Here is a 22,340-nt window from a genome sequence, read left to right as displayed (position 1 = left end):
TGTTTGTACTGGTACTGTACATATTGGTATCATTTACTGTGAGCTGTTTGTACTGGTACTGTGCATTCTGCTATAATTATTTGCTTTACTATTTGTTTTTTCTTCAGATAAATCTGATAATTGTTGCTCGGTCTCTTTACTCATTTATTTAGTAGAGTGTCCACACACCTTCTCATGGTCTCAGGTATACTGGTGGCTTTACAGCCTACATTTTATTGATTATCTCTGATCCCCACGCTCAATTTGGTCGTTGCAACAGTGTGATGCAACACCACTGACACTAGGTGGCGCCAAGCTAAAAAAACCCCCGAATCCTACCTGTTGCTTCTTTAACTAAAAGTGACTTGATGTAAATGGATGTAGTTTTGTTGTTTGTACATGGGGTGGCGCACTAGAGCAGGAAAACAAAGGTAATATAGGTGAGGTGCAGGTGATGAGCAGCAGGTGTGAGACGGGGGAAGCAAACAGTTCTTTGACTGTGAAGTGTGGCAGCATGAAGAGTTTGTAGCGTGGAAACTAATGGTGCGTTCTAGGCAACCCGTAACCCATGTTTTTACAACCAGGTAGATGGTTGCACCAGATTAATGTACTCCCAGTTACGCTCTCTGACGTCACACAGCCCTCTAAACAACAATGGCAGCCCTATGGATGCGCTGCTGATGCAGGTGTTACGGGAACTGCCCATTGGTCCGACATCCCATTGTTCCGACATCCCATTGGTCCGACATCCCATTGTTCCGACATCCCATTGTTCCGACCATATTAAACCCATTGTTCCGAAGTCCGTTCCAAAATCATCATGATGCCCTGTGGTTAAGGTCTGGTTAGGTTTAGGCACAAAAACCACTTGGTTAGGGTCAGGAAAAGATCATGGTGTGGGTTAAAATGAAAAAGAAAGTGACAAACACATAAGCTGTGAGCCTGCTCCGCCTCAAGCCTTTCCCAGCTGACCCAGAGCCGGTCGCGGCGCACCATCAAGGAAGAAATACGCCCGCCGGGAGCCATTCAGCACCGCGGACCATTGGACTAATGGGATGTCGAACCAATGGGCTGTCGGACCAGTGACATGGACCCGGTGATACACGGTGAAGAATAGACATAAAATAACCCTAATGTTAACGCATTATTAGCAGCCACTCTAACAGCTAGTTTCCAGTGCAAGAATAAATCAATACAAAATACGTTTCCAAACACACAGATAGCGTAAAATAAAAAGTATAATAGCATCTGTGACCTTATGCGGCGTTTCGCTCAAATGAGCAAGGAACCGGCATTTTTGGCGATAGAAATGATCATAAACAAACATAAACCTCGCACAGTCCACCATGTTGGTTTGACAGTTTGGCGTGACTTGCCTGGAGCGCTATGAAGTCGTGAGTCGTGACTTGAAGTGGTGACTTACGGGCTCAGAAACTTGCCTGGAATGCAGCATGAAATTGATAAATGTAAACTTGAGCACGTAACTGTTGACACTAACCTGAGATGTGATCTGAAACTGTTAAGGTGAAACCCACCTAAGATGAATTATGGACAGACCATGTTTTACCAGTGTGAAGGTGAGCACACTTGAAAAAAATGGGTCATCGCACTCAAAGAAACCGGATGATGAAGTGGACATTGGTTTATTGTTGTTGCCCAGAACACGTGTCTGAAAAGTTCCCCCCGTTCACCCCTCAGAGCCTTAAATGTTACCTTGTTTAATTTGAAGACTCATGAAGTCAAACAATGTCAGCAATATACAATTAAAGTTAATAAAATGACAAGACAAAAATCATAATTATAAATATAAGGTAGACAGTCATCATCAGTGCAGGTCACCATGTGTGTGTCACCATTAAATCAGATGGCATATGCCAGGTTGTAAAGGGTGTGTAGATATGACGGAGTGATACGATGACATGATTTATGGAGGAAGCTCTAGTGATACGAGCAGCTGAATTCTGGACTAATCTGAGTTTATGAAGACACTTGAGAGGAAGACTAAAGACAGACAAAGAATGTGATGACTTGATTTTTGGTGTGCTCATGCCAGAGTCCTGCACCGGGCTCTACTCTACATGGAGTCCACAACACCCAAGCAGGATCTTTTGGAGGTTTGATGGTGGTGGAAGGAGCATGCTAACATGTTTCCTAACCTGGCAGTGATTGAATGTTTTCACCATCCAGTGAGAGAGACGTCTCCTCCGCTGGATTTGGAATTCAAGAACGGAGAACCAGCTTAATGTGAGGGACTGGAGCCTGGGTGGGTTTAATCACACACAGGCTGCGGACTGGGTCGCGGGACTTTTATTAAAAGGTACAGGCAGGTGCGGCTTTGATTTAGAAATGATCTGGTACTGAGTTTTATGGGTGCATGGTTTTAAATAATGGACCTGTGCAGGACTTTGTTATTATTATTCAAATATTTTTATTGATTTTCACATTATATACTCACAGTGGTACTCAATACCCCAGACAAGGGGAAAAAAAATAAAATAAAAAATACATATATAAATAAACAAATAAATAAATATATATTAAAAAAAAATAATAATAATAATAATAATAATAATGATAATAATAAATGGATAATAAGTAGAGAATGCTATAGCCTCAGCCTCGTGCCCCGTTATTGATGTCTCCTGAGGGACAACTCCAAATAATGCAGTCAGTGGGTTGGGACTAATAACTTTGTTACACATATATGAAAATGTACCAAATGTACCTGTCCAAAATGGAGTCAGTTTTGGGCATAACCAAAACATGTGACTGAGGCTAGCTGGGTCCTGCCTGCACCTGATGCAAGTCGGGTCTAAACCAGGGTAGAGTTTGGCTAGCTTACTTGCAGATAAATGTAACCTGTGCAGAACCTTAAACTGCAGCAATCCATGTCGAACACATATGGACGAGGAGTGTACCAATGTAATTGCTGCCTGCCAGTTTGCATCTGATACGGTGGTTCTTAATTCTTCCTCCCAAAGCCTTGCTAAACGGTTAAGTGATATGCCGGCAACCCTCTGGATATTATCATATAACACAGACACCCTACCTCTGTCAACTGGATCCATGTTCAAACATTCATCTATCCATGTACTCTGAGGGGTTGTTTAAGAGAAGTGTGTTTTAATAAAACTCTGCACCTGTAGGTATCTAAAGAAATCTGATTGAGGGATACTGAAGTCTTTCTTAAGCTGTTCAAAAGAAATGAAGTGCCCTTCCTTAAAAAGGTCCATCACACATTTAATCCCTCTCCTATGCCACAATTGAAAAGATGGGTCTGTGAGAGATGGGGCAAAATTGATGTTCGCTAGAATAGGGGAAGTGACCAAAGCTTGTTTATGCTTAAAGTGAATCCTAAACTGGGACCATATCTTCAGGCAGCCAGAAATTATTGGGTTGTTTGTCCAACAACGTTTACTTAGAGGTAGTGGGGAACAAATTAAAGAGCGAAGCGAAACAGGATTACTCGAAAACTGTTCCATTCGGCACCAGACCGGCGAGTCATCATCTGATGCATCAGAGACCCAGAACAGCAGTTTATGGATATTGGCCGCCCGTGCAGGACTTTGAACCGAACTGTCATTCTGAGATTTATTGTCTGTACATGATACATGTTGTATGACACATTGTTTAATGTGCTGCTGCCTGCTTTCACCAGGGCAGTCTTGTCAAGGGGATTTTAATTCTAAATGAGTCATTTCATTTTTCATGAAAAAATAAATTGAAGACAAAAACACTACTGCTTTACATGAGCCATTAATATGAACATATTATACCAGGTTGTGGAGAATTGTCCTTAACCATAACACTTTGTATGTAGCTCTTATACTGTTTGGGTGAGCAGGCACTAAAAAATCCTTCCTGGGTTGTGTAGCATCCTTTAGCATAACTTGCTCTGTTTGTTGTTGTTGTTGTTGTTGTTGTTGTTGTTTTAAGCTAGGCTTATTAGCAGTCTATAAGAGTGGTATTAAGTACATGTTGTTAGACTCACAACAAAGGGATTTAAAAATGGATGGAAGCAACAGAGACTGAGATATCTTGATCTTGGCAAAACTTGCTCCTCAAACCCTGGATTCTACATTTCCCATACTCTTTATGTCAAAAAGCTTGTTACAGTTCAGACCGCTTTGAAGTGAGCTGTTTTTTTGCAGATGCCTCACAGTCCTGGCAGTCGGCCATCACGGGTTATAATCAGCTCTTTATAACATGTATTCCATAACCCCCACAACCCCAACCCCGGCTGCAGCTGGTCAGATATTTTATCCTTTTGTGAGCACTTACTAAGGAAAACACCGGCCAGAGGAAACACTAGACGGTTTGGAGCAGCAGACAGGTAGAGACGGTAATGTGCCGACGGTAAGGTTTGGAAACACTTCCATCTGTATAATGAGAGAGAGACAGAGAGAGAGAGAGAGAGAGAGAGAGATGTGGCCTTGAGGTGAAGGAATGACCCAGAGGAGTGAGAAGCCAATGAAGTTAAGTTCTAAGTTTCACTAAAGTGTTTCCTGGCAATGTGTGTGTGTGTGTGTGTGTGTGTGTGTGTGTGTGTGTCTGTGTGTGTGTGTGTGTGCGCGTGCAAACCTCCCTAAAACATTAAGACTGCAGTATTTCTACTGTATGCCCTGAGGGTGCATGTTTCAGCTTACTCATTTAAGAATCTGTTTGTGAGTCTGCATGTGTTAATAATTCAGCCCGCTCTCATCCCAAAGTCGTCAAATACCGCCACTTTGTCAGCGATTTAGGCACTGACGCCAAAAGCCACCTCAGTACGCCACCGATTTTTTATGTCTAAAAAATGTTGATTTATTCAGAACATCCGTGCACAAAAAGAGGAGTGCTCAATGTGCACAATATAATATTTAAAAGTGACAAAAACAATAGCAAACGTTTCAGTCATTGACGATCATCAGTGCTGCTGACGTGTGAGCTTCACAGAACAGATACAGACACAGACAGATTCCTACCACGGGTAATGTTCAGTCAGCTGGTGCCACTAATTAACATCCTCAAATACCAAAGTAGGATAGCGGAACATGTACAAATGTAGAGCAACACCACCATACCAGAAGTACAGAGAGTTGTTGACTAGAGATGATACACCGTCTCATGGTGGTCACTTCATGTGAACCAGCATGTTTTTAGAACGTTGCAGAATGGAGCATAGCAAGTAGTTGCCTATATTAACTTGTCTCGTTGTGAATCTTTGGTCTGAATTGAGCATAAGTTTTAAGACGCAGAGTTTCAGGGTTGAGACCTGAGTAAGATTTGGTTAAAGGTAAAACATGTGGACACGTAGGTGTGATAGTTAACGCCTGTTGCATGCTTCTTGCCTCGGGCTCTACAAACTTGCATGCACCCACAGACCTTCATAACTTCAGAACACAAAGCCTCTCACCTCTTCAGAGGGTCAATCGTGCAGGAATGGAGAGAACCAGAGTCAGATTTTATCGTCCACTTGTTTGCTCCCTACAAACCTCCAGTGAACATTTTTTAGCATTAGAATACATTTTCAGTGGTTTGTCTTGGCTTTAGGTCTGTTATAATATTTCATCTGCGTGAGAGACAATGCCAGCTGTTGATTACAGTAAAATAACAGAAACAGTAAAAGCAGAGTGGGAACCTGGGCTTCCTGCTGGCTGAGCTCAAAGTCATGGACTCAACTTGTCCTCAGCTCAGACTGCTGTTGGTCTGCTACAAAAAAACCCCAAAAACACAAACTTGAAAACCATTTGGGACTCAAGGCACCGTTTCTCACTTCATGATGTTTCAGTAATTCATTACAGGAAACCAAGTAGCTGAAAACTGAAGCAGGTTCATCTGTAAATCTTGCTGCGCCACTGGTTCGTCCTCAAGGCACCCCGTGATCCTGTGGCACCCCCTTTGGAAACCACTTACACAGTCAGCTACTCTTACCTTCTTGATGTTACCAGGTGAACAATGGCTTTTAAATTTGTGCATTCAGTGCTGCTGAGTGAAAATATGAGTCATTCAGTAGTATGTACACTCACCAGCAACTGCTCGTTAACGCAAATAGCTAATCAGCCAATCACATGGCAGCAACTCAATGTATTTAGTCATGTAGACATGGTGAAGACGAGCTGCTGAAGTTCAAACGGAGCATCAGAATGATGAAGAAAGGTGATTGAAGTGACTTTGAACGTGGCATGGTTGTTGGTGCCAGACAGGCTGCTCTGAGTATTTACTGGGATTTTCAGCACAACCATCTCTAGGGTTTACAGAGGATGGTCCCAAAAAGAGAAAATATCCAGTGAGCCAAAATGCCTTGTTGATGCCAGAGGTCAGAGGAGAATGGCCAGACTGGTTCAAGATGATAGAAAGGCAACAGGAAGTCAAATAAGCACTGGTTCCAACCAAGGTGTGCAGAAGACCATCTCTGAAGCAACAACACCTTGTCCAACCTTGAAGCAGATGGGCTACAGCAGCAGAAGACCACACCAGGTGCCACTCCTGTCAGCTAACAACAGGAAACTGAGGCTACAATTCACACGGGTTTTCTCACCAAAACTGGACAATAGAAGATTGGAAAAACCACATTAAGATGGAAGCATGGATCCATCCTGCCTTGTATCAACGGATAACGCACCATGTCACAAAGCTCACATCATCTCAAACATGACAATGAGTTCACTGTACTCCAATGGCCTCCACAGTCACCAGATCTCAGTCCAATAGAGCACCTTTGGGATGTGCTGGAACGGGAGATTCTCATCATGGATGTGCAGCCGACAAATCTGCAGCAACTGTGTGATGTCATCATGTCAATATGGACCAAAATCTCTGAGGAATGTTTCCAGCACATTGTTGAATCTATGACACCAAGAACTAAGGCAGTTCTGAAGGCAAAGGGGGTCCAACCTGGTACCAGCAAGGTGTAACTTATAAAGTGGCCGGTGAGTTTATATGAACATGTACGATCATGCACACATAATGTTTTTACACACTTTCCACCAAAAAAACACAATTTCTTTCCTTTGCTTTCTGTAACACACACACACACACACACACACACACACACTTGGGCACAGTTGGTTTGTTCAGTGTTTCCTGGCTGAGGGCAGGTCATGCCTAGGTGGGGAAACTGTGACATGTCAAAGACGCCCCTGATTATAGCCACAACGGGAAAACAGCCAAAACTAACACACGCACACATACAGTATGTACCACCACTTGGCCTCTCGCGTGTGTGTGTGTGTGTGTATGCCAGTGGTAAAGACTCATGGGAACTAAAAGCATCTGTAGTTTGGGGCTCAGCAACAAAGGGATCGGAGGGCGCCAGTGTGGCAAATCCGGCCAACACACTTCCAATGAAGAAGGAAAACAAAATCTGTGATGACCTTAGTAGTAAACTAAACAAATGGAAAACTTCAGTTACACTTGATGAACAAGCGAACGTGTGTTTTGTCATGGTCACCCTGACAACCCAGATGCTAATGAAGGTTGCTATAATGAATGTGTATGCTTTGCAAAATGAAAACATGGTGGATGGCGACCAAAAGGTTGGACAAGAGGCCTTAAATGTAGAATTTTTATCAAGTCAAATAGCAGCTTTCCAACCATCACTTTTTGGAAAATAACCCATGTGCTCTCTTTGGAAAAGCAGAGATATTTTACTGGCAATGTGTCGATCGGTCCACCACTTTGATCCAGACTGAAATATATCAACTACTCGATGGACTGGGATGACAGACATTAATGGTTCTCAGAGGATGAATCCTGCCGACTTAGGTAATCATCTGACTTTTCTCTTACACCTCCATCAGGTCAACATGTCGGGCTAAAGAATATCTTAGTAAGTAAAACATTAATAGGAAATGGAGTTTGCAGAGTTTTCTGGGGCCATGCTACCATTTTTGGAGGATAAGTGTCCATAGCTATGGCAACTGTCATCATCTGTCACCAATCTAGTTATGTCATCTATGTCATCAAAAGAGAAACGCCTACATCAAGAGAAGCTCTCGGCAGAGGAAAAGGAGTAAAACATTTCAAAATAAAAGTGAGTTAATGGTATTGATCCTGACAAATTAACACAAGGAGATAAAGAATTGTCAAAGGACCTTGACCGCTCGCCACCCATTAATGTCACTGATGTCTCTCTTTGGTGTTGGCACTTGGGGCCTGTCAGCAACTCTAAAACTTTCAATCTTTGGAGACCCATGTCCAGCACGTTGTCGTAGCAGGTGGTCAAATATTGCCGCTTTGTCAATGCTGTTCACGTCTACATCTTGCGCCAAGTATCTTCCTGTGTTAATGGCTTGTCAGTTTATGCCTGTTAGAGCCTTATATTACTGTATATCACTGGCAACATTTCTAACTGATGCCGTCCAGCGGCGAATCATACCACCACAACAGGTGCTGTCCCGGGAACTGCCCATTGTTCCGACCATATTAAACTCATTGTTCCGAAGTCCCGTTGTTCCGAAATCATCATGATGCCCTGTGGTTAAGGTCTGGTTAGGTTTAGGCACAAAAACCACTTGGTTAGGGTCAGGAAAAGATCATGGTGTGGGTTAAAATGAAAAAGAAAGTGACAAACACATAAGCCGTGAGCCTGCTTCGCCTCAAGCCTTTCCCAGTTGACCCAGAGCCGGTCGCAGCGCACCATCAAGGCAGAAATACGCCCGCCGGGAGCCGTTCAGCACTGCGGAGAGCTCCCCACACAACCCGGACCCCAGAGTTAATAACAGGAGGTTATGGTGTTTCATTCTCTTCTCTCTATGACACTTGTATCTCGACCAGTAGCCTACTTTTGTTGCGTTGCTGATCTTCTATGGTACACAAATACAGTATAGCCTAGTATAATCACATATTGGAACAACGGGACTAATGACATGGACCCGCTGTCCCGCCATGTTATTAACAGATGCCACCTGGTGGTGTATTATACGTCAAAGGTGGCTTTTGCCGTTGGTGTCTGACTCACTGACAAAGCAGTGGTATTTGACAAGTTTGAAACGACAACGGGCTAAACCTTTAGATCTACAATCCAAGTGCTAACACATAACGTTAGCCTACCCGTTTGTCTGACTGTAAACTACATTTCTTGTTTTGAATCTTGTTGACTAAGTAGTGTTTTGTGTTAGTTCAGCAGTTCTTTTTGGATTGTACGAGGCATCCCTGCTTCACTCTTTCAATGATTTTGGAAATGCTGTGAAGAGCTACAACAAAGAAAACAACATGTGAATGAACCTAGGAAAAGCCGCGACTCCACCTTGCACTGGGGGTCTGATCTAAGAACGTCATGACTCTCTGCCATATCAGAAAACTTCCTGTCGTCACTGTCAACAAAGCTGCTCTCCTCCTGGCGAGTTTACCCGATGAGCATGAGCTTTCAAAGCAGCAACACTCAACGCTCACGTTAGCACAACAGCTCGACTTTGTTGTTCAGCCCATTAATAACCTGTGTGGTGCCAACAGTTAGCCCGGTCACTGTTTGTGTTGCAATATTTTGCAAGGCCACCGTAGCTGCATCCTGGCTCAGCACAACTCAGGACAGCTGTGATTGGTTTAGAGAAACACAAACAATCCAGAGTGTTTTTTTTATCCAACAGCAAAATGTTAATGTGGTGACGCGACACAAACAGTGCTGTGGTGACAGGTCTGAGACTACAATATCAAAACATCAACAAGATAGATTGGGACAAAATTTGGTTCAGATATTTCTCTCCCCCACAGGATGAAGCTCAGTAACTTTGGTGACCCTTTGACTTTTCCTCTAGCGCCACCAATTGGTTATCTAATCTATCTAATAGGATATCTGGACAACTATTGGAATGGTTGCTTTGAAATTTTGGGCAGAAATTCACGTCCCACTTTGGATGAATTTGCAATAATGTTGGCCATCCTGTGACTTTATATGTGGTGCCATCATCAGATCAAAATTTTATTTTGTAACATCACCTAACCCTTTGCTTTATGATCAAACGAATAACATTCCCATCAGCCTCAACTGATCCATCAGAAAATCATCACTCGTGCTCGACCAGGACTAAATGCACAAATCTGCTATTTTTAAATATTCCATCGTTCTGAAAATGCTGACATGTGACCCTGTTTCATGGACGATCAACGAGGTGCAGCACTTCCTTTGCATCGCCTGCAAAGAGGAAATACAGCTAGAGCTTGATGTGACTGACGTGGCTGTTACTAAAAGCCCGGCCTACATTTAAAAGGACTATCTGCTGTGAAGACGCTTAACAGACGCAGGGTTTAAATACATGTCCATATGAGTTAGGTGCGGGTTCAAAGGGTACTGTACTGCATGTGTTTGGTGGAAACACAGCTTTAGGTCACAGCGACAACTAGATGGCATCTCTCCAGTGATGACTCATGTCCCCAAAAAGAGTTTAGAAACCTGCAGCTGATGTAATGACATTTTATTTGGTGTTTTGAGAGAACAACTGAAGATAGATCTAATATAAAAAGGAAACAATTCAGCTACCAGTTGAAAACATGACAACCGTGTTTATAAAGTGCCTCTTAGAATGAAAGCAAAAGCCTTTATTAGGATTAGTAATAGAGTTATGAGTCATCCAAAGACCCCTGAATTACAAAATAGTCGTGTTTCGAAGGTCAACATCGTTCGTGGTTTTGATATACTCACTGATGAACTGCAGGTGATGCAAATCTTTCCACAATGGATTGATTCTGTTTAGGAACAAAACCTTTAATATTCATGCTTGCACTTGTTTTAGTGCAGCAGCAGCAGGGGTTTTCCACAAAACATCTTTTTATGTTTTTACTTGTTTGAGCATAGTTTTGTGTTCCACTCGATAATAGTGCGTCCAAAAAGTATTGAATTCTATTGAATAATATGTAAATCCAGTGTATAAGCCAGCATTGTCAGGGAGAAGGTCAAATAGACCCATTGGTACTTTTCTAGGGTATCACTGCTCCATTTAAGAGGGACAATAAAGGACAATGTGCACCATGAGAGTGCCGCAAAACACAACAAGTGATATTAAGGGCATCATATTAAACTAATTTTGGTTTAGATTATACAAATGGAATGAGACTTTATTTGTAAACACATGGATGAAAATATGCAGCAAGAAGGTCAGTGTCACCAGGACTGACTGTTGGCTGCAACCAACCTCTCCTCATACAAAGGTTCATATGATGTCCTACAAATTAACGTTAAGTTCAACACATTCTCATCTCAAGTCGTCACATAGCGCCGCTTTGTCAGTGGACTTTCACATCTGCATATTGCGCACTAGGTATCCTCTTGTGTCTGCTGTCGACAATCTGGTACACCGCAACCAACATCGAGACATTACCAAAACATGTGGTTAGGTTCAGGCCACAAAAGCACTTGGCATCCAACGCTGAGACATCAATAAAAGCACATGTTTAGGTTTAGATAAAAACATAATGGTTTGGCTCTACGTTCATACAGGAAATACCAGCCTCCTGGGTGAAAGTCCTGGGTTTGTTGTACCCATCCACCGTCTCTTCCGCTTGCCCTTTAGGGACTTTCCAGCTCATTGTAGTAAATTGTCACCGTCAGCGTTTCAAATTGATGTCGGGACAGGTGCTGTCTGGCCGACTGGCAGTGTATCATAACAACACAGAAGGTTCTGTCCAGTCATGTTAAAAACTCACATGCCTGGCAGTGAATCATCATAAAGTTACGGAGGTTAGTTTCAGACAAGTTAAGTTACTGTGGTTAGGGTTTAAGTAAAGAAACATAGTGACAAGGTACCCTAAAATGACTCACTTAAAGTCTGGTCCAGGCACCGCTCTCCAAGGGAAAGTCCCTGGAGAAAGTCCTGTGTTTTGTGACCCATCCACCACCCCAACCTGCCTCCTTACGAGACCACTTTCCGCTTTATTCGTTACTCCCATCAGCACATTGGTCACATGATCACAGCCTTCCAAATGACGTGGGTTATGTGCAAATTAATGGCTCATCATTACGTAGAATATGTACAAACTTTGGTGCATTACTTTTATGAGGGAAACGTACGTACAGTGCATGAGGACAGCCTGCTGCAACCCAGCATGTACTGGCCTAACCATGGGGAGCAACTGGCGATCAGCTTCCTGCTCAGTGACACTTCAACCCCGTAGCTGTCTACCCTTGTTGTACCCTGGTGCTCCGATCACTTGGCTATCTTCCCTCTCAACAGCTTTTGTCCCAGCGTAAGTTTGTTTGCAGTTGGCAGCCTTGTAGTCAAACAGGAGCCTGTTACTGAGGATAGAAAGGAAATCCCCAAATTCTTGTTGGAAAGTTAATTCGCTTGAAAGAAAACCGTGAAACCAAGTAGATGAACATTAAAACAGCATGTAAAACAGATTATGAATGCAATCAGTGAGTTCATCATCCACATAATCTGACTGAAGATCATTTAACAGATTTATTTCATGCAGTCAGAACAGTGGCAGACACAGGGTCGAGCTTCTGACTGTTTTAGATGCATCTTGTGTGCTGAGCCATCCAGAGCAGGAGCCACTTCTACCTTTTTTTATTGTTCAGTTACTATAAAGGATCACCTGGAGCTTTACAACTTCCCAAACTCAAATTACTGCAAACTAAACAGAAGCAGCAGGTCTGAGGGGAAATTGAGGCTGCTCCACAAATGCCTGGTAACTGCTGGAGGCAGTATTCACATCATTTACTCAAGTGAAAGCGTAAAAATACTCCATTACAAATTGCATTGAAACGGTTAATGAGTAAAAGTAACAATATTTTGTCTTAAAGAAAGTACTTAAATATCAAAAGTAAAAGTGACAAATGCTAAAAGAAAAATAGCTCCTGTGATTCATCTGAGGTTCCTACAAAGAACTGTGGTACCAATTATCAGTAAAACAGTTTTTACAGTCAGTCATTTAGTGGTTACGTCATGGAAACACAAATATATAAACACAGATAACCATCACAGAACACTGTCTACTTTTTCTGTAATTTGTACTAAGTTACAGGTTTGAGACGTCCGACCATGAAATTATACACTAACTAGAAAAATCCACGCAGTAGAGTGCAGATCTCTGCCAGGCGACCAAGCTGTTAGATAATTCTTGTATTTCAGTACTTCACTAAATGTAAATTTTCATTCCCCCACTGAATAGCCCATAGACAGTACAGATAACTAGAGGGTGACCAATGAGAAATAAAAGGTACAAGAGGAGAAAATGGGAGTGAGTGAAGGAGCGAGGAAGGAAGAATGAGACGAGGGAGAGAGAAGGGAAGGATGGAGGGAGGGAGGGAGGCGTGAGGCCAGTGACAAGCCAACAGGTTGACCAGTCCAGCCAGCGCAGTGTTGGTGTTGGCAACACATGCTGGTACACACACACACACACACACACACAAATCCAGTAGAGGTGACCTCACTTCTGTAAAGTTTGTGCTAACATATAATCACCCGCTGAATGGCCAGAGCTGGCTTTATAGACTCCCAGAGCTCTGGAATCAAACACACACACGCACATAAATATGCATGGACAAAAACACACACTGAGCACACACAACACACAGGCACAGACACATATGAAGCCTGCGTGTACACACTCACACCCTGGGGCCGTGCTCTCACTGTAACTGCCCACTTAAAGCTTAAATATCCACAAAAACAGGCCAGACCACAGCATTAACCTCAGACAACACCACAGAAGAAGAATTAAAGTAGTGACTGCATTCAGTGGCAGAAATTTCTTCTTCAACATGACCACATTAAAGAGGAGAAGTTTGTGTGTTTGCCTATTTACACTTCATTAAAGGTCCAGTGTGTAAGAGTTAGGAGGATTCAGTGGCAGCTACAGTGAAGACTGCAGATTACAACCAGCTGAAACTGCTCCTGGTTAGAATTCCTTAAGTGTTCATTGTTCAGGAGGTTTTTATCAAAAGCTGAATATTCACAGAGGTCTCTTCCTCTCCACGTCTAATGGACCAGCTGATTTAAACTGGTAAAAACACTGAATCAAGTAAAAACAAATGTTTTCCAACACAGCTGGTCACAGGGCTGGTCACTACACGAATGTTCCCATCTAGAGTCAATGTTTGGTTTGTCTGTTCTGGGCTACTGTAGAAACATGGCGGTGCAACATGGTGATCTCAGTAAATGAGAACCTGCTCCCTATGTAGAGATAACAGTCAGGCCACTGTAACACATAAAAAATATATAAACGGTTAGTTTTATTACAAGAAAATATTACAAGATTTTGATGCTCCACAGTGAACAGGTGAGTTTTTCTTGATATATTGTGTTTTTTTTGTGTCCTAAATGTTACTGTAAAATTTTCTTGTAAAAATATTATGCCATTTTCTCAAGGTACTTAACTTTTTTTTTATATATATAACGACTTATTTCACCAGAAATTGCAACTTTGGTCTTTAGATATTACATTTTTTTCTTGAAATATTGTATTATTTTCTTAAATGTTATTGTGAAATTGTCTCATAAAAAACATGACATTTTCTCAAAATACTTTGACTTTTTAAAAATATATATTATGAGTTGTTTTTCACCAAAATTCACAACTTTGCTCTTTAGATATTAAAACTTTTCTTCTAGACAAATTACAACTTTTTTTCTTGAAATATTGTAATTTTTTGTCTGAATATTATTGTAAAATTGTCTCATAAAAATATTATGGCTTTTTCTTAAAATACTTTGACTTTATATATATATTTATATATATATATACTTTTATTTGCTCTTTAGTTATTTCTTTTCTCCTAAAAAAAAAAAAAAAAAAAAATTCTTGAAATATTGAATTTTTTTTCTTTTTCTTCTTCTGTTATTGTCTCATAAACATATCATGCCATTTACTAAATACTTTTTTTCTCAAAATATATTATCTTTTTTTCTAGAAATTATTTCTTTTATCCCCATAAAATTTTGGCTTTCTTCTTAAAATATTTTGACCGTGTTCTTTTAAAATATGACTTTATTTTCTCAGATTATTAATCTTATTGTGGCCGTAATACTCTTTCACGATTAGTTTTAGTGAAAACACAGATGACCAATAAGGTCTGAGACTCAACAGAGCAAAAAATATTTATGTTCTGATATCATGTTCAGACATTTATCATGTTGACATTTGGATGTTCCTGTTAAAACGTCAGGTCAAATCGTTTGGAGCGATGTTCAAAGACGAGTGTGTCTCCTATCAGACTCGCCCTGTCAGATGTTTTGCTGTGTTTGGCTGGGAACAGTGAGGGGAGCTGTTTCCTTATTTCCTTCCTGCTCTGTCCCGATTGGCTCAGACACATTCTTCTTCTTCACTTGTTATTCAGCTGTCAGACTCCAACATTCACTCACACTGTCTCACTAAATCTGTCTTTATCTGTCGCCTGTCAAAGTGTGACAAATCATCTTCGCTCTGAGACAACGCGGCCGGTCTTTCCATTGTTAAACGCTGCTACCGTCACACAAACGTTCAGACAATGGTGTTGTTTTAGTTTTTATTGTTTCTTTGGGAGTAGAATTACCAGAATAGGCCCTACCAGTGTGTGTGTGTGTGTGTGTGTGTGTGTAGGGGGTCATGGCTGTGCTGAGTGGCTCGTTGTTTGGTTGGTATTTTATTGCTGCAGCCTGGTTTTCATTGACAGTCCCATCAGACTCTTTACACTCAGCAGCTCTCCAGCTTTATGTTCGTACACATGCATGTCCAGCTGCTGAGAGTTTAGAGAGGATTAACACTCGCAGGAACACACAGCTAACTGAAGGTGCGCAGCCACTGAGAGCCTCTCCACAGCCTCACCGTATTCAGGAGGACGGATGAACTGCCGAGTGTTCATGACCAGAGGAATGGACAGATTTTAGGTGGTAATCCTGCACTGTAAATCTTAGCAATTTACAGTGGCGCTAATAGACGGTTGGCCGGAGTTACTGTTCCTACGTTTGTCAAGGTTCCTGTTCTTCACATAAAAACTGGAAAAGTGCACTCAGTAGGATGCAGATCTGCTCCAGGCGGCCAAGCTGCCGCCCAGGCTGATCGCAGCCACTCTAGTCAATTCTTATTTCAGCAGACGTGGTGCACCACCTTAAAGAGGCATTCCAGAAGCTAAGAGAAATACGCGCCTCGTCTACTATTGACGGAGCTGCTGTGCATTGACCAGACCAGACCAAGTTTTCCTGCCGACAGGCACCGGACAGAAAATATAGATAGAATATAATAATAAAGATGAACGTGTTTTTCAAAACTAAAACACAACCAAGAATCTTTGATCCGTGTTGTTCATTACAGTATCAACTTTGTCTTTAGGCTACAGCACAAGATGGAAGGAAATAACAATAAAAACAATGAAAATAAACACAAAAAGAAATCATTTACTATTTATTTACCCGTGGTAAGAGCAGCAGGCAAAACCTCTGAAAAACTCCTGGTGTGGTATGATGCCATGCCAATGAACGGAACAAAACCGGGTCGCAGCCATGGCAGCCGAAGCGCGGTGTTCCTGGTGGAACTGTAAAGATGGCAGTGAAGATTACAACACAGGGACCATTCATCTCGTATTGTGACTAACTTTAGTGGATCATAACACATCAGGTATGGAATTAATCTGCTCAAAATAAGACCAAACTCTTCTATGAATGTCAGTTTTTGAACCACGACGAAAGACAAACTGTGGACGGTAAGGCTCGTTTTCTACCCGAGCTGATCTCCGGAAAATTTGTGGCCCCTACTGGCCGCTTAAGAGGAGTGAGGAATCAGCAGTAACGGTATAAAATAGTCAATAAATACTTTGTTTTTAACAATAATGAATTACTGCAACCACGAGAGGTCCTGAAGCATACAATCACAAATGTGCAAACAAAATATTAGGCTGATTGGTCCAGTAGTTTGCAAGATTAGCTGCGGACAGACAGTGGCAGATTTATCATCTCAATTCTTAGTCATTTTCAAAACATTATCCTGATAGGAGTCGCAGGGGGGCTGGAGCCTATCCCAGGTGTTATTGGCCGAAAGGCGGGGTACACCCTGGACCAGTTGCCGGACTATGACAGGCATTAGACATTAGAGGAAATGGGTTTATTGTGTTAGTCCGACTAAAACCAGACTTTTAAAGTCCATGTAAACATGTTAGTCGGACTGAAAATCGTACAAAATTAAATTTCTCAAAGTCAGACTAACACACCCAGATCATGTGACTCCTGCATGTATACAGTCAATCAGACCCAAAATGGCCGATTTGCTCTGAGCATGCTCCACAGTTTCAGCCCTGTGTTTTGACCCGGAAGTCAAATATAATGAAATACATAACAGAAGAAGAAGCCGGTAACAACATGGAGAAATCTACATCCAGAGCCGTGACTTTTTGGACGGACGAGAGGACACAGTTCCTGCTGTGTCCGCTGAAAGAGTTAAACATTTTAAAATACATGGGCAGGAGGAAGACATGAAATGGTGATTGTTTGGTCTGTGACGTAATAGGTCAACAGGAAAAAGGTCCAATACTAACAAGCTGAAAGGGGGCATATCTCCACCTATCGTAGAGGAGTCGCACATACTTGGCTCAATAAATGGATTCCCCTCCCGTGCTTGTATACTGGGACAAGGACAGGAGTCCAACTGAAAGGCCTAGTCGCGCTGTAACTGTAGCTCACATTAACTGTGCATGTAAACATACTGATAGAGACAGACAACCATTCACACTCACATTCACACCTACGGACAATTTAGAGTCACCAATTAACCTGCATGTCTTTGGACTGTGGGAGGAAGCTGGAGCACCTGGAGGAAACCCACGCTGACACAGGGAGAACCCCACCTCTCGCCCAGTGTCAGCTGGAATAGGCTCCAGCTCCCTTGTGACCCCTAACAGGATAAGCGGTTACAGAAAATAAATGAATGAATGAATGATCAGATGATATCAGATAATCAATAATGATGATAATTTGTTGGTGCCTTAAAGTGCAGGAGGCAAAGCAGTCTCTGAGGTCGTCCAGACTCTGACCCACACAATGAGGACAACATCAAACTGAGTCTGCACTTTATTCAGCCAAAAAAGAGGAAGTCTTCAGCACCACACAATAACAGAACCCTGCAGTAATAATTTCACCACTGAGTGAAGCCAGTAAGCTGATACTGTGTGTGATAAGTAAGCAAAGAGAAAACCCCCGGGTCGCCCCGTTAGGCCCTGTAGTAGAAAGCAGATGATAACTAGATCCGTTTGGCCCCAAAACTAAGCTCATCATAATGAATGCTCACTGGCCCAGTTGGGCTCGAGTTGTGACAAATTAGCAACTGAGTGAGGCTTGGCGGGCCTTCTTTAGCCTGTAGTGGAAAATATTAGCAGAGATTGGTCATAGCGTGTGAATAATCTACATTCAGCAAAACATGAGCAGAGTGTAAAACTCCTCAGTAGTGTGTGCGTGTGTGTGTGTGTGTGTGTGTGTGTGTGTGTGTGTGTGTGTGTGTGTGTGTGCACTCATCGTACATTGTCAGTCATGTGTATGGTTCATATTTTCCACTGGTTGTAGTTGTGGAGCAAATAACCTGTTAAAATACATACACACACATTGCACCCCCCCCCCTCCAAAAACACACATACGCACAGAGTTGATTTACAGGTGGTGTTAAGTATGACTAATGGCGTCGTTTGTTTTGCTGTCATGTTATTTCCCTGCAGTGCTGTGGAAATATCTGGCACGTCACCTATTAGAGCTGATAATGACTTCATCCCTCACTGCTTTTCTTTGCGTGTGTGTGTGTGCGTGTGTGTGTGTGTGTGGACAGAGAGGACGAGAGGGGGAGCAAGAGAGTTTGTTTGCGTCAAAGAAAAATACAGAAGTGTGAGAGGGAACGAGATGGAGAAAGAGTTAGGGGACAGATGAGAGCGAGATCTTTATCATTCATTCATGATGAAAAATGTCAGTAAAGAATATTGGCGTTCAAACTGATACTTAACCCTTTAACACTTTCCCTGCCAGAGTATTATTTTTAAGTTGCCAGCCACTGCCAGCATTTTGGGTCATATCAAAAACAGGAAGTGTCGGAGTCTGAGTCCATCAACATCTCCATGGCCGTCGGCGCTGGTTTACATCTTCTTCAGGCCTCCAGTACATCTTGTTTTTGTTTGTTTTTGGACACAGCAGTGTTGTTCTATTTCACAAGATGTGTAACAGCGCCCCCTATCTTATAATAGTGAAATGTGGTATTTTGTGCTAATTATGCCAGAAATTCCCTCGGGAATTTCCCCATAATGGCCACAGGAGATCGTTGTGTGTATGATCCTGTTTCATCAGATCTAAACGTGACATGCATCAAGTGCCGCCCCTAGCACACACTGGATCAGTCCTGCTGCAGGTTGTTGACAGATGACCACATAAAGCTATTACTTCTTTTAGTGAGAGATCTGTACATCTTCCACCTCTGCATTAGCTTATAATCACGTGTGGACACCCCAAGAGCTGATCTCCAGAGAGCAGTATCTTTTTGGCCATGGTCCTTATAATGTTGGGACTGTGGATCATTTAGCTCGGGATATTTCTTAACCTCAACGAGTCTCTCCTCATCCATTCTTCGTCACACGAGAGACACAGCAACAGAGATCTCACTGCATCCCTGTCAGAGTTTACTTTGAACAGAAAAGTTCTACAAATGTCTGAACCAAATGTTGTGTCAATCTATCCACTAGTTGTCAAGGCTCATGATCATGAATGTCTGAAAAAAAGTTTCATGGCAATCTGTCAAATACAGTAGCATGCAAAAATGTTGGCACCCCTGGTCAAAATTTCATTCACTGTGAATAGTTCAGTAAGTAGAAGATGAACTGATCTTCAAAAGGCATGAAGTTAAAGATGAAAGATGCTTTTTAACATTTTAAGCAGGATCAGTGTTTTAATGTTGTTTTCTACAATTTTAGAGTGAAGCAAATGAAAGAATGTCAAAGGTTTGTGCACCCCAAGACATTTGAGCTCTCAGACAACTTTTCCCAGGGTCTCAGACCTTAATGAGCTTGTCAGGGCTCTGGCTTGTTCACAGTCATCGTTAGGAAAGGCCAGGTGATGCAAGTTTCAAATCTTTATAAACACTCTGACTCCTGAAACCTTGTCCCAACAATCAGCAGCCATGGGCTCCTCTAAACAGCTGCCTAGCACTCTGAAAACTAAAAGACCTGATGAAGACTAGAAGAAGATAGCAAAGTGTTTTCAGTGAGCTGTTTCCTTACTTTGTAATGTCATTAAGAAATGGCAGTTAACAGGAACTGTGGAGGTCAAGTTGAAAACTTTCTGAGAGAGCTGCTCGTAGGATTGTTAGAAAGGCAAATCAAAACCTCTGTTTGACTTCAAAAGACCTGCAGGAAGATTTATCAGACTCTGGAGTGGTGGTGCACTGTTCTACTGTGCAGACACACCTGGACAAATATGAGCTTCATGGAAGAGTCATCAGAAGAAAACGTTTCCTGTGTCCTCACCACAAAATCCAGCATCAAAAGTTTGCAAAGGAACATCTGAAGAAGCCTGATGCTTTTTGGGAACAAGTCCTGTGGACTGATGAAGGTAAAACAGGACTTTTTGGACACAATGAGCAAAGGTATGTTTGGAGAAAAAAGGGACACCTGTCCAACTGTTAAACACCGGGGTGGATGGATGATGCTTTAGGCTTGTGTTGCAGCCAGTGGCACGGGGAACATTTCACAGGTAGAGGGAAGAATGGATTCAGTTAAATACCAGACATCACAGCATCTGTAAAAAACCTGAAGATGAAGAGAGGATGGCTTCTACAACAGGACAATGATCCTAAACACACCTCCAGATCCACAATGGACGACCTCGAGAGGAGCCAGCTGAAGGTTTGGCCACGCCCCTCACAGCCCCCCGACCTGAACATCATTAAACATCTGTGGATAGAGCTCAAAGAGCAGAGCATGAAGACGGCCCAAGAATCTCACAGAGCTAGAAGCCTAAATATCTCGATATGATAATTTTTTTCAACTTCCACGTGGTGTTAAACGAGAAAACGATCCATCATTACCGACAAAGACACTGTAACCTGAAGTGAGGTTGACAATGACTGACAACAACCTGAAGCTCCAGGAAAAACACCCCACCAAAGGTGAGCCCTCCTCAGCTGCAGAGGTCGGCTGTAGCTCTACACTGGCTAAACAACCAAAACTGGATTTTAATCATGGACAGCTGCAGGATACAAAGAAGTGATGAAGCTTGTGGAGGGATATGTGGTGGATGTAATGTTGCTCCACCAGTGACTCTCCGTGTTTCGGGCAGAAAATACCCCTAGGTAAATCGAAGCTGTCCAGCCTCAGCTACACGCTGACATTCACACAGAGAGACACATCTGAATTTTGGGGAGATTTGCAATTACTAGTTTTCTGGAGTGTAATAAAAGTAATATAACGAACGAACATAAGTAGTGTAATGAATTACTGTTGGCAGGGAGTAATAAGTAAAGAGTAACGAGTAATGCATAACATTTTTAGAGTAACAAGTGCAACACTGTCTGTCTCTGTGTCAGCCCTGTGATAGTCTGATGACCTGTCCAGGGTGGACCCCGCCTCTTGGCCAGCATCAGGTGGGTTAGGCTCCACCCCCAGCGACCCTGAACAAGTTAAAAGAAAAAGAATGGATGATTGAGAAGCAAGGAGAGCTACAGTGTTTGGGAGGATGGAGCACGTCTGGTGTATCAGTATCAAAGGTGTCCCAGCAGAACGTTGCATTATAACGAGGTGACTGATGTTATCCCACCTCACCCTCCAGTGGTTTTAATGCTTTGGCTGATCCGTGTATTTTTCCACATATAACATAAAGCTCTGAGGGCACCTGAGGACGAAGGCGTTCTGAATCAGTACTCACTCATTCATAATTTAAAGGCCTGTGGAACCAGGTTAAAGAACACGGCCCTGGGATGACGTAAACAGTGACTGCTAACTCCTTGGAGACATCTCTGATTCGACATTTCTGAAACTCTGCAGATTTGATTGTATGGTTCAGACTATCAGCGCGCTCGTCGGCAGGGCTGTCATTATATTGATTTCCTGCTGCAGCGTACTCTAAGTAAGAGGCAGTTATAAAACGTGGTGTACTGTGATTTCTCTGAATGATGAATCTCTTCTCCTCCATGTGCCTTTTTCTTTCACACTAACCCTCCCTCTGTTTCACACACACTGTCACACACACACACACACTGTCACACACACACATGCACACACACACACACACACACACACACACACACACACACACACGTGGATAGCACGTATAAAGGTGTAAATGGGTTCAGTGGGGAAATATTACTCGCGTGCGAGTAAATTTGTTAACTGACATTAAGTGATGCATGATGCAGCAGTCGTCAGAGAGTCTTCTGTATTCACAGTTTTATAAATCAGAATATTTCTGGCATACTTACATTTACTCATTTGTACGTACGCAAACATT

The 22,340-nt window shown here is 42.4% G+C and overlaps 1 protein-coding gene across 3 annotated transcripts in view; it reads right to left on the bottom strand.

Moving 5' to 3' along the window:
- LOC126385760 (nuclear factor 7, brain-like) overlaps positions 1-22,340 on the bottom strand; it is a 410,666-nt gene that overhangs the window by 238,141 nt on the left and 150,185 nt on the right. The window lies entirely within an intron of this gene.

The sequence above is a fragment of the Epinephelus moara genome, chromosome 24, assembly GCF_006386435.1.
Source record: "Epinephelus moara isolate mb chromosome 24, YSFRI_EMoa_1.0, whole genome shotgun sequence".
In the NCBI taxonomy this organism is placed as follows: Eukaryota; Metazoa; Chordata; class Actinopteri; order Perciformes; family Serranidae; genus Epinephelus; species Epinephelus moara.
This window is presented reverse-complemented; position numbering and strand designations above follow the sequence as displayed.